Source organism: Dermochelys coriacea, chromosome 5, assembly GCF_009764565.3.
Source record: "Dermochelys coriacea isolate rDerCor1 chromosome 5, rDerCor1.pri.v4, whole genome shotgun sequence".
NCBI lineage: Eukaryota > Metazoa > Chordata > Testudines > Dermochelyidae > Dermochelys > Dermochelys coriacea.
Genome location: NC_050072.1, coordinates 72430320 through 72444656, shown reverse-complemented (window position 1 = coordinate 72444656; position 14337 = coordinate 72430320). Strand labels below are relative to the sequence as shown.

Genomic DNA, 14337 nt, shown 5'->3' with positions numbered 1-14337 from the left:
TTTTTTTTGTAAACACACACCAGAGAGGTATTTCCCCCCATTCACTCACTCTTCTTTTCTTTATGTATCTTATGTCACGTCCACTTAACCATTTCCATGCAAATGACGCTCCTGTGTCTTCCTTTCCTTTTCTTTGCACACCAGAGGCTAGTTTCACTCTGCAATGTGTATTGCACAACAGATCAGACCTCATGTTGGAGAGATATGTAAGCAGTGGGAGGTGGCACAGAAGGAACAGAAAAGGTAAGGACACAAATAAGATTTGCAATATCACGAGTTGTAAATGAACTTTTAAAAAAATTCTATGACAGAAGAAAAACCAACAGGAAGAACATACATCACACAAGAGACCAAAAGGAAGAAAGACTGCTACTACATAATGACAGGTTTCAGAGTAGCAGACGTGTTAGTCTGTATTTGCAAAAAGAAAAGGAGTACTTGTGGCACCTTAGAGACTAACAAATTTATTAGAGCATAAGCTTTCGTGAGCTACAGCTCACTTCATCAGATGCATTTGGTGGAAAAAACAGAGGGGAGATTGATATACACACACAGAGAACATGAAACAATGGGTTTATCATACACACTGTAAGGAGAATGATCACTTAAGATAAGTCATCACCAGCAGCGGGGGCGGGGGGGGGCGGAAGGGGGAAAATGTATACCTTCAAATCAACGGCACTGCGATGGGTACCCGCATGGCCCCACAGTATGCCAACATTTTTATGGCTGACTTAGAACAACACTTCCTCAGCTCTCATCTCCTAATGCCCCTACTCTACTTGCACTACATTGATGACATCATCATCTGGACCGACGGAAAAGAAGCCCTTGAGGAATTCCACCAGGATTTCAAAAATTTCCATCCCACCATCAACCTCAGCCTGGACCAGTCCACACAAGAGATCCACTTCCTGGACACTACGGTGCTAATAAGCGATGGTCACATAAACACCACCCTATATCGGAAATCTATTGACCGCTATTCCTACCTACATGCCTCTAGCTTTCATCCAGATCATACCACATGATCCAATGTCTATAGCCAAGCTCTACGATATAACCGCATTTGCTCCAGACAAAGACCAACACCTACAAGATCTCTATCATGCATTCCTACAACTACAATACCCACCTGCTGAAGTGAAGAAACAGATTGACAGAGCCAGAAGAGTACCCAGAAGTCACCTACTCCAGGACAGGCCCAACAAAGAAAATAACAGAACGCCACTAGCCATCCCCTTCAGCCCCCAACTAAAACCTCTCCAACGCATCATCAAGGATCTACAACCTATCCTGAAGGACGACCCATCACTCTCACAGATCTTGGGAGACAGGCCAGTCCTTGCTTACAGACAGCCCCCCTATCTGAAGCAAATACTCACCAGCAACCGCACACCACACAACAGAACCACTAACCCAGGAACCTATCCTTGCAACAAAGCACGTTGCCAACTCTGTCCACATATCTATTCAGGGGCCGCCATCATAGGGCCTAATCACATCAGCCACACTATCAGAGGCTCGTTCACCTGCGCATCTACCAATGTGATATATGCCATCATGTGCCAGCAATGCCCCTCTGCCATGTACATTGGTCAAACTAGACAGTCTCTACGTAAAAGAATGAATGGACACAAATCAGACGTCAAGAATTATAACATTCAAAAACCAGTTAGAGAACACTTCAATCTCTCTGGTCACTCGATTACAGACCTAAGAGTGGCTATCCTTCAACAAAAAAGCTTCAAAATCAGACTACAACGAGAGACTGCGGAATTGGAATTAATTTGCAAACTGGATACAATTAACTTAGGCTTGAATAGAGACTGGGAATGGATGAGTCATTACACAAAGTAAAACTATTTCCCCATGTCATTTCTCCCCCCCCACCCCACCCCCCACTGTTCCTCAGATATTCTTGTTAACTGCTGGAAATAGCCTACCTTGCTTGTCACCATGAAAGGTTTTTCTCCTTCCCCCCCTTCCCCCCCCGCTGCTGGTGATGGTTTATCTTAAGTGATCACTCTCCTTACAGCGTGTATGATAAACCCATTGTTTCATGTTCTCTGTGTGTGTATATATCAATCTCCCCTCTGTTTTTTCCACCAAATGCATTCGATGAAGTGAGCTGTAGCTCACAAAAGCTTATGCTCTAATAAATTTGTTAGTATCATAGAGTATCATAGACTTTACGGTCAGAAGGGACCATTATGATCGTCTAGACTGACCTCCTGCACAATGCAGGCCACAGAATCTCACCCACTCCTGAAACTAACCCCTAACCAATGTCTGAGCTATGAAGTCCTCAAATTGTGGTTTTAAGACTTTGAGGTGCAGAGAATCCTGCAACAAGTGACCCACGCCCCACGCTGCAGAGGAAGGCGAGAAACCCCAGGGCCTCTGCCAATCTGCCCTGGAGGAAAATTCCTTTCTGACCCCATATATGGCAATCAAGGTGCCACAAGTACTCCTTTTCTTTTTGCTACTACATAAATATTTGTATCGTGGTAGTGACCAAAGATATGAACCACTGTTGAAGGGTCTTGAGGAAGGACCTGAAGAAAGAGAATATGGCTAATTTCAGTATGGTTTTTGGAGGTGTTTTGTAAGTAAGCAGTGGTATGGAGGAAAGCACAAAGATACATCTCAGAGAAGTAAAGCAGGAAGCAGATGAGGGCACCAGTTCAGAAAGTTAGGAGAGTGGAGAGCAACTTGATAAGATACAGTAGCAATTAGAGAGGGACAGAAACAGAAAGGACCTGAAGGCAAGAAAACATTCTGAATTTGATGTGGTGGGAAAAAGGGGGAGTCAGTGGAGGGATTCGATTATCAGAACGATGCACTAAGATGACGACCTTGGCAGCTATATTTTGACTGGAGTGGAGGGGGCTGCGATGCAGGTACCAAGGAAACTAAAGAGGCAGTGGTTGTAATAGTAAAGACAGGATACAATAGGTCTGATGAAAGTTTCAGATGAGTGTACTGAGAGACTAGGTTGGAATTTAGTGATGTGGAGGCAGCAGCAAGTCAGGGACACTGCCTAGATTTATGGGACAATAGAGCAAAGTGTAAAAATGGACACCCAGATTGTGGATTTAAGTGACAGTGAGGAGAGTGACGTAGTCAACAGCAACAGAGAAGTGAGACAGTGGGGAGGGTTTGGGAAAAAACCATTCAGTTTTGTCCACGTTACACTTACGGTGAGACAACAAGAGAGATCAAAAACAGCCTGAGATGCAGGATTTGAAAGACTACCAGGAAAAACTGGAGAGGTAGATTTGAGAATCATCTGCATAAAGGTACTAGCTGAAACCATGCAAGTGAATGAGACCCTTAACAGGAAGGGTTGAGAGAGAAAAGGATATCTAGGACAGAGCACTATGGGATTGCCCACAAAAAGTAGAACGTGATACTGAAGGAATGTTCAGAGAGGGAAGAGATCCAAAAGGTAAGTTATGAAAGCCAAGGAAGGACAAGCAGTTTCAAAAGCAACAGAAAGAAAAGAAAGATAACAATGAAGTATGGGTTCATCTATCTGGCTAGTAAGAACTCAGAGACCTACATGTAAGCAATTTCACTAGAACAGAAAGGGCAGAAGCCAGATTAGATGAGATCCATGATGAAGTTGGAGAAACCTGAGGCAGCTTTTACAAAAAGCACATTCTGATTAGCCTAAAGATGAAGGCAGGAGATGAGCCAGTATTTGAAAAAGGGTGAAACTGCAGAACAGTTGATTGAGAATGGAAGGACTATGGTATGCTTGTATTGTGACAGGCGCTGGCTAAAGGAGAATAAAAAACCTTATCTGGGAAGTAAGGAAGAGAATAAGGATAGGGGCAAGGGAAGTCAGCAGCTGGAAGAGAATGGAGTCACCAGGGCAGGTGGTGGGCATACAGGAGAGCAGGAATCAGTGACAGAAGAGGAAAAATGAAAGAGCAGAGGGTAGAGGAAGGAAAAGGGGGGAGGCGGGGAGAGATAAAGAATGGGAAAAGTAGGACATTTATCAGCCATTGTACTGGCCTAAGATGTATAGTTCCATATTCCCAGCATTTTATTTCTGTTAAAGATTGTCCCCAATTCTGTTAATTTGGAGATGGAGAGGTTAAACAGGAGAGGATAGTAGAATATTCATAGGATTGTCAAATAGAACTTTCATATTAAAAGCAGTGACACTTGGATGTAAAATTACTGAAGAGTTGGGATTTCCTTTAAGACATTTTCTTTTAGATTTTTTTTAAATTAAGAGTTTAATAGTTCATTATAAAATTTCAAGCTATGTGTTTGTTCTGAGAAGTAAGAAAACATTTATCAACTGGTAAACATACAAGAAGGGTCAGGAAAATTGCTATGTGCATAGTCAGTGTTAAGACACCAAAAAGTTTGTTTTAACCTAAAAAGCTGATTTGGTATTTAAAGTTTGTGATAGAAAGAATTTTCACTGGGCCACAGTACTCCATTTTTCTCTCAAAGTAGCTTCACATAGCAAACATATCACTCTTTTTTAAAGTGCTTATTTAGCCCTCATCAACACAGTATCTATCGGGAGTGCCTCCAAAATATTTTAAAATAAAAACAAACACAGGACAGGAGAAATATTTTGATTAGTTTTTGTTTGGCTGGTTGTGTGTGTAGAACTTGCCAAAGTCCAAAAAAATGAGTTATATTTATAGCTTTTTCCTGTAAGCTGCTCAGTCCCTTCTGAAAAAATTACTGAACGCCCTTAACAATCACCGGAATCAGGCACTTTGATTTTAATGTAGTGCGTATTTCTTGCAGGGGTAAATCCCATATTCTAGGTCCAACCCCTGTAAAAGTTCTGTCTTCTCAACTCACAAGCCTCCTCCTATTGTTCAACAATTTCATTGCTCTAATGAAAAATAGCTATCATAGCTATGGAGGAAGATATAACAGCTCAAGAAGCAAAGGCTAATTCCATGTAGGACTTTGAATATCAGGACATGTACCTTGAACTAGACTTCTCAAAGGCTTTGGATCAGGGCCTAGGTAGCCAGCTCAGAAAGCAATACACCAAGTGATCTATTATTAGGAAACCGGGCTGATAAAAAGATGTGTTCACACAGTGATTAATGCTGATGCTTTTTAATTGCATGTGGCTTCTTTTCTAGATAAAACAGACTGCAATAATCAAGCTCAAAGTTCAGGCATGCATAGATTAGTATAGCCTCTTCAGCAGAGAGGCAAGTTCTCCAAAGTACTTCCCTCTTCCTATCAGCTTCACTTCACCCTTGTCTGGGCTTAGATTTAGCCAACTGCTCTTTATCCAGGTACCAATTTCAACTGGAAGCTAGAAGACAGTGCTCTGTTTATATCTAATGCAAAGGATAGATATGGCTGGCACTTCACACGGTTTATCTCACCATTTGTCTCATTATGAAGAGGGGTCTGAACTTTAGTTGCAGAGTCCTCTGAGGACTATGCCTGTAATGACCCTCTGGCGAGAGGACATATCTGAGTCATTTCAGGGTATATCAGTTTATCACTGGAGGCTATTAGAAGCAGAACAGGAATATATAACTATCAATGGTATCAAATGATAAAATAGTTCTGCAAGGTAAATAGAGATACGTCCATTGTATGTGGACAGGAGGTGGTCATTCACCAAAGCAACAAGTGCTGTGTTTGTCCTGTGCCTTGACCTGAAGCCTGAGAGAAGAATCCAGGATAATGGCAGCCAATAGGTGGCATTGTAGACTTTGTCAATTAGCTTGCTTAAGCTTTTTTTTGGTTAAACACTGGGCAGGAACTCATGCAAGGTCTCTAACATCAAGCGGTGCTTTTTAAAGAATTGTTTGGATTACTGGATTGTGGAGAGGGGCAGATTTCCCATATCAAAAGAGGTGCTGACAATCTCATTACGGGGAGGGGGTCCTTTGTGTTGCCTACTTTAAAAAAAAAACCCTCATAGGAAGGCATGGGTCAGATTTAGAGCTGGCAGCCCTGACTGCCATCAGTTTCTAACTACTACTTGTGAATGGATCAAATCCTTGGAAAGAATGCACTATGTTTCTGGTCTCAATCTCGGTCCCCCTACTCCATTCTTGGTAAACCATAAAATGAGATGACAATTCCTAACAGCAAGGGCTGCTTCATTTGAGGTTTGAGTGGACAAAGTATGGAATCAGTGTATAGTCCAAAAAATTTTTCCAGGATACTTATTGCTTTCTTTAGAAAGGCATAAGCTTATAGAATTGTGTCCTCATCTGTATCAGACTACATTCTTCCTTCCTGGTGGTGGTGGTGGTGTTTTTTCCACAGTTAGTGACAAAATTAATGCAATCTGTGTGAACTATGAAGTGAGGGAGAGCACTTCAGTGCTGAAGTAAATATAGCAGTAATGAGAGACTGTTGTAATGTCTTGCTAAGACTTCTATTCTTTGGTCTCTTGGCTGATTTGAGTTTTTATGATTAAATTTTGGAATTTAGCAAAGACCAAGAGTTTTTGGGAGCACACCAGGACAATGGTTTCCTCTTGTCTTGTAAAGGTAAGAGTTACTTCTGCTTGCAGAAAGAAGTGGTCTTAACCCTGAAGAGAGGAGTCTCTCATATTTATGAACACATCCAGGCAAAGGATCCAGTCCAGGGTATGTCCAGCCTTACACCATAGAGTGACCTGACCATGATTCCGGATCATTAACATATTAGTTCTTACTACAGAAAATTATAGAGTGCCATTATTTAAAGATGGCCTGTATTTATGCCAATCCCAAAAGTTAGCATGAGAGACCTTGGAAAGTATCCTACTCTAGCCTAGAACTCCACACACTATCCCCTAGCAGCAACTGTCTTTGGAACAGCTGCTCCTGGCCAGACCTCACGTACAGCATAACAGCAAAATCAGTCTTCAGGGTGGTTCCTCTTAGCCAAAACTTGCTTTCCTCAGGAAGATCTCAGAAAAACGGATGAGCTATGTTCACTGCGCTCTTCAAATATTGGAGCAGGGGACCACACCAAGGGCAGTACGGATGGAGATTTGATCTTAACTCTGAATTCCCTTGCTTGTTGTGGGTAGGGGAATCTTATTTTAAAATATCTGTTCTGGTCTTGTAAGAATCGAACTGAGCTTTCTTCTTCTAAATCTCACGTATAGATATTGAAAATCATCATATTACTAGCAAAAAATAAAGTAGGAAAATTAAAAGTCATGAATTTGAACAAGTTATATACAGGCACGTTAACTTCAGCTTTCATTAGCAGCCCAGGAAAAAAAATATTCTTTGCTTTAGAATTTTGGGTTGGGAAGTTCCCTAGCTTGTTAGTCCCACTGCATTCAGTCCTTGAAAATAAGAAACAATCTTCCCTTAGACGAGTCTCTAACACAAAGTATTTCAGACAGCTTCTGAATCAAACTATACTGGACCAAGGATGATTCACAAATATGTACACTCATTCTTAATCATCATTTTGGCTAAATTACTCATGGGTCATTAGCCTTCTCTATGTATGCCTTGTTATTTTTTATTTCTTGCAACCTTCTATTTATTTGACTTTTGAAAAATGATTATTATTTAAAAGTCCTAGGCATCAATATCCATAAAAGGCTCATTTGTAACACTGAAAACATCAATTTCAGTCACAAACATTTAAAAAATTGGACAAGACAAAAACATTTTTTATTTTAAAATATCAAGTATTATTAAGGGTCTGTACTGGATCACCCTTAATCTTTTTGTCACACTATGGTGATCCATTAGTATCATCTTCAGCCAACACCTAAAGAGAATGGGAAACCATTAGTCTTCAAGGAAGTATGTTAGCTACACTATGAATCTTAAAAAATACAACCAACTGGAAGTCGAGTCTTTTTTAGAGCGACAAGGTAGGAGAGGTAATATCTTTTATTGGACTGACTTCCACTGGTGAAAGAGACAAACTTTTGAGCTTATGCAGAGCTCATCTTCAGTCTTTTTGACACTATTAATCTCCCAGTTTCCTACCAGCATGACCTACTTAAAGCTACACCCCCAAGAACGAAGAAGTTAGTTTTCACTAAATTCATGAAAAAGTAATCAACTTGATTAAAATATTAATACAGTTGAGTTTAACAGAAATATAAACCCCACAATAAGTAGTCGTAGACCAAAGGGGTCAAATTAGATCTATTTATTTCCCAGACTACACTGAATTATACTGAAGTTACACCATGAATTATGAATCATGCTTTTTGACTATAAACATGAAGGTTTGCCTTGAATTTACACTTGTTCTATGAGGTTGCTCACAAAATGCATCCTTTTAGAAACATGATTCACAAATATGGTCTATCACTCCATGTAGAGAGTCATTATTTGTGGAATTGGGGCCTACATCGAGTAACTGTCTTTTACTCATGATGCTACTAGAAACTGTCCCACTGTTAGAAATGGAAACTACTTAGCCAGGTGTACAAAACAGTTCTTGTACGGTTTAAAAAATAATAATAATTCAAGCAAGAAACATCCCCATAGTGTTGTATCTCTCAGGGAATAAAGGAAAAGTGACTTTGAATCATTAGGATTACTAATATTTTGATAGATTAAGCAACTAAAATTCACATTCAGTTTTGTACAACCACCTTTGGTGTTCAGTTGAACACTGTTGAACAGTTGTTACAGTGTTCAACTTCTGATTCCAATTACACTACTGTTTTACAAATCCTCAGCTCATGTTTTAACACATTAACCCAGCTAAAATATATCCCATCATCAGATAGGAAGCCTGAGATCTATACTCAAGCTAATTTACAGTGCGTAGAAAATTAAGGTTTATAGTTTTTTTCAGATAGGGGTTCATTAAGCTAAAAAGCTTCCTATCAGATCCTATTACTATTATGCTTTCATTTGGTGTGTCATTCAGTACTGGTGATAGAAACCTTACATTTAACAAAAATTAAAAAGTTAATGTATTGGCAGGCACTTTAGGATGTTCTTAGGAGCCTCATTAAAAATATTTAAGAGTCCTCTTCCAGCTAACTACTTTTAGTGTGTATATTACAGGCAGTTTAAAAAGGAAGATTAAGTACTTCATGAGACTTCCATTACTCTGATGAAATAATCAGAAGTCTACCGATTATTGGATTTGACAGAAAACTTCACTGTTTATTAATATGTTAAGCAGAAAGAACATTAAGAGGCATTTTCAACCACAAAAACTGATTTAGAAGAAACAGAACAAGTACCATCTCTGTTCATTGGGGTGGGGGGAAAATGCTATTCAAAATATAAAATTAAGTCGTTCTAAAGCACACTATCCACATATGCATAACAGAGTTTACTGAAAATATATCTGTACAAACTGGAAGAGTACAAAATATACTTTTTTTTTTAAAGTATCTTTGAATGTATAAATACCCAAATTAAACACCACAAATTTTGTCTTGCTGATCCCTTAAGAAAAACAAGCTCCTGTAAATGAAAAATGCTGCCTATGGCTTATATTCGGAGTCCAAAGATGACGGACAACTCAAATTAAAATTCAACTAATTTCAAACAGTAAATTTTAAATACTGATTCAAGTTATTCAGCATCTTGTTCACCTTCTAAAAAACTATTTTACATTTTTGCAAAACTAAGTGATTTGGTTACTGATGACCTAATTACTAGAATAAAAGCTGCATCTGCCAAAGAGAGAAAGGACCACTGCTTCATACATAATTTATGAAGATTTCCAAGAGTATTCAGGTTAAATTCACTGATCTGAGCATCTCACTGTAATGTTAAATAAATTTTTAACAAGTCAGTGTGTTCTGGTGTTCAAATATACACTTCTTTTTCATTATTTAAAAAATATCCCTCAATATTTCTGCTGCTACATGGGTTGCAATTGGCCACCGAAACTTATGCCTTAAATGCATTTTTGGGCGTAGCAGTGCAGCACAGCCTCTCATCCCTCTGCAGCTTTTTCCTTTTTCAGCAGAGGAGCAAAAGCTGCTGCAGTCAACTGCAGAATAAGCCACTACCACGTCCTGTCACTAACAAAGACACCTATCTGTAATACCCAGAGATGGCTTTTGCAGATTCACAACAGCATACGTATCGCCCAAAAGCAAAATTTTAACATTTAAAAAGTGCAAGAGAATGCCATGCTCTGCAATACCTGCCTCATCCTCCCTCCAGAATGCCTTCATTGTGGAGCTGTTAGATTCACATCAAGGCATGTCCTTCCCTGCTTTGTGTCCCTTTCTCTGGCAGCCACGGCTGCTGCGGCAGGAGGGAGGACGACGACGACTTCAATGAGCTCAAGCTCATTCCTCCTCGCAAAGAAATCTGCTACATTCTTTGTTGCCCTTTTCCCGTTTCCTTAGATACTGTTTTTTCCTCTTTTCTATGTCAACAAACCTTTTAAAAAACACCCTATTTTCTAGCTACAAAAGCCCCTTTCTTCTCCCTTCCCCAGCTCGCCGTCGCCACCGCCTCCTCCTCTCCTGTCAAACACACTGATCAGAACCACAGGAAACCATCCCGACCTCCTCGCTGCAGCAGCGGGATAAAACAGGCTCCTCTCCCTGCAGCAGCCCGGAGAGGCACACGCACTGCACAGCAACAGGGAGAGACATTGAATATTACAGCGCAGCATGGCTCGGCCGCCGTGCCCTGCCCTGCCCTCCCAGTTTCACCTACCCCATCTCCGAAGCCGGCTGCGCCTCCATTCCGTCTCCAGCGCCCAGTCTCCGCCCGCACCCACTGGCTGCACTCGAGCCGGAGCCAATACAGCCACATTCTAATCACGCGTGCGCCCAGCCTAGCCCAGTGCAGCCAATGGCCCAGCTCGCATTAGAGGACGCGATGCGCCCTGGTCTGCATCCAGAGGATTAAACAGCTGCTTCCCCCCCCCCCCCCACGACTCTGGTCAGTTCCGAGGGGACGGAAGGGGCGGGATCCTGTCAGTGATCATCGCAAAGCACAGCAACAGAGAATGTGAAGAAATGGGAGTGGGAATTGAAGGTGGGTGGGGAGAGTAAGTGGAAAGAGGAGGAGGAGGGAAATATACCCCCCCAATAAAAATGAAAATCTTGCTCTATTTACTATTTGTCAAAACGCTCCCAAACTATTACTTACTATCAGCACATAGAGCAGCATGAGGTGTAACAGATGTTGCCAAAATTAATATGTCAAGTATCTGGGAAGAGGAATCACTTTTCACAGCAATGAGGGTGAATTTTGATAGTCTGTCCATTCCCTATTACGGTCTATTAAGTAAAATAGATGGGAGTTATTTAGAACAGCTATTGTGCTTTAAATTTACACTCCCGGTTAATCCAAATTAACTTTCAAGTGTAAACAACCACTAAAATACCTACACAATTTCAACAGTTCAACTTGAGAGGATGAACACTACTGTTTTTGAGGAAGTAATGCAGAATAAGGTCGGGTGCAAATTTGAAGTGCAAGAGCTATTCCTAAAGTGGACTATGCTAAATTGCAAAAAAAAGTACTCAGAGTAGCAGCCGTGTTAGTCTGTATTCGCAAAAAGAAAAGGAGTACTTGTGACACCTTAGAGACTAAAATTTATTTGAGCATAAGCTTTCATGAGCTACGAAACGCATCCGATGAAGTGAGCTGTAGCTCACAAAAGCTTATACTCAAATAAATTTGTTAGTCTCTAAGGTGCCACAAGTACTTTTTTTTTTTTTTTTTTGAAAAAAAGGTACTCCGAGTACCGAATAAAAGTGTCCACAAGGGGAGTTTGTGTGGAATAGCTATTGTGCTAACCTAACTTCCCTGTGTATTGAATGTCTTAGTTAGAACTTGTCTTCACTTGAACATGGGATTAAGATAGAATGTGAATTTAAGTGCAATAGCTGTTCCTGGATAATTCCATGTGTGGACACTTTCAAAAACAAGTTAAGCTAAACAGAAACAGGCACTCTTATTCTGGAATAAGAGCACCATTCCATAATGAGCTATTCCACTATCACAAGTGGAATTAAATCAAGAACAACTCCAAGCATAGACCATCACCATGCTAAATAATTTTTCTCTTTCAAATGCCAATATGCATTCAACATGGAGCAGCAGTTTTGAAAAGACAACTAGAATCAGACTGCAGATAGGTATACCTGCACAATGGGTAAGCCACCTCTTGCAGACTTGTTTTCTTGCTTTTGAATTAGAAAAAATATTTCAGATACACAAAATTGACATTTCCTTAGCACAAGATGTAAGGCAAGAAACCCCTCAATTATAAATCCTAACTGTGTTTCTCACTCACTTAAATTCTCTCCATTTTAAAAAATTGAGACCACATTTGTCTACATCACAAGATGTTCTGAGGATTATAATTCTAGGATTTCTTCTTTCAGTAAAAATATTCAAATAAAATGCAAAACTGCCCAAGTCTGCAAAAAATAATCTTTTACATTTACGAAGAATCTTATCATGGATAGTTACCACCTTATTTTAAAAACTTTTTAAAAAAAACCTATCAAAGGAAGTACTGAACATTCAACTGTTGGAAATTAGGACTCTGATCCTTCAGACAAGGATGCAAGGAAACAAGTTAATCCTATAACAGAACTAAAAGGCATATGCCTAATACTTCAGTTAATTATTTTTGAAAACCCAAAACAAAGTATTGCTTAGAGATCCATTACAATAATTTTCTTCCCTAATATTATTATTTCTGGATTTGCTTACACTTCAACAGAATGCAATGCTTTCACGTGTCTTCCATCAAACAAGCTTTTTGGTTATATAAACCATAAATTACTTTTATTATAAAGAGTCACCCGATAAATGTGCACTTAAGACTAACACATTATTCTAATTCAATGTATAGTAGTCTGCTGTAGGAGTGCAGCAGTTCTCCAAAAAGGGCAATAATTTTTGAAGTTTAATGTACCCACATCATTTGAATGCTTATTTTATGTACATTTAGATGAGATATGATGTGGAGCGGTCAAGCGATATCGTAAGCTTGTAGGCAAGGTAAAACAATGGTACCCAAAATGAGGGGTTTTTTTGCTGTTCCAGAAACACTGCATCACAACTGACTATAGCTGTTACTCTTTACATTAATTTCAGCATTTGAATGCAGTATTTATTGGTCAAAGTTACCAAATGACAATGTATTAATTTTTTTTATTGGTTTTGCATGGGCAAGGTTTTTCCTCCCCCCTAGAATGATGATGCTGTTTAGCATACAGCAAAAATGGTGAATATCAACATTTTACAATATACTATTATGACATTTTTCATACCCCATATATTCTTAAGTTAATGTATCTCAAGTGATTATAATAGTGTTCTATATTTTTAATTGTCATTTGTTGACCAGATGAATCTCACACTAAAGGTCGTGCACCAGTAGCAGTTCATTCCATACCCACAGGTATGTATTGCATAGTGGGCAGACAAATGTATATGAATTCTTAATGTAATGCTTCTCCATTTGTAATCTTTTTACATACATGTAGCATCTAGTGTCTAGTAGAAGATTTTAATTTGTAAATGCCTAAGTATGCAGTACTAGCCTTTGAATATTCTAGAAAGTAGCTTTTTAATTCAGTGACATTTATGCACAGATCAGTATAGTTATAACAATACACAGATTCATACTGGGCTTCTATCAAAAACAGCAATTTTGATGCCAATATACAAGTCTAATTTAGCACAAGTCTGTATACTTGTACAAATAAAAAATATAGCAATGGTGGTAATGTTAACAATATACTTTGGGAATTCTACCTCTACAGGAAGTTACAGTATATGAAGATTTGGAGAATACAAGCCTCTTAAAACTTATATCAAAGAGAAAGACTCTCCACAAATTTTGAAAAATGGCGTTTGTTCAAGAAATGAAAAAAATCAAGAGAATGAAAAAAAAAACCTGGCAAAAGCCACCAGGTGCTAGACAGAATTCTGTGATACTGGCAGCAGAAGCCAGGAGAGATTAATTGTATTGGCAGCTACTGGATGAATTTTTTAGTTCAGATTGCCACTAATACTCTGTCACAGGGATTGCTTTAAGAAATACTCAAGCAAGTCAAATTTGGCATGTCAGAGTTGTATTGATTGGGGGAAAAGGGAACCAGACTGACACTGATCAGAGAGCATCTTGTTCACCTGCTTCTACAGCCAACAAAAAGAAAGCATATCCTCTACTGATTGATCCTGTTGCATTGTTTGCATGAGAAATGCACACAAAAAAGACAAGAAACTTCATAAAACAGAAATATCTGAGAGAGGAACCAACCTAAAGGACGCAGAATATCAAAAACAATGACATGTCATGCAGACCTATGGAAAATTTGATTGTTAAGGATGCAGCACTCAAAATGTCTTTCTTCCAACTTGAGTAAAATGAACCAAAGCAAAACCATTTCTCTGCAACAATACA

At 39.3% G+C, this 14337-nt stretch overlaps 1 protein-coding gene across 10 annotated transcripts in view; it reads right to left on the bottom strand.

Annotated features, from left to right (window-relative positions):
* Window positions 1-14337, bottom strand: part of APC (APC regulator of WNT signaling pathway) — a 191565-nt gene that overhangs the window by 150657 nt on the left and 26571 nt on the right. For 2 of the 10 annotated variants that reach the window (XM_038401213.2, XM_038401217.2), the window contains exon 1: window positions 10620-10811. The exons of 6 other annotated variants lie outside the window; for them this stretch is intronic. The gene's annotated coding sequence lies outside the window, so the exon portion shown is untranslated. Of the gene's footprint in view, window positions 1-10095; window positions 10531-10619; window positions 10812-14337 lie in introns of those variants that run through there. 2 more of the 10 variants (XM_043515561.1, XM_043515558.1) reach the window with 2 other exon arrangements.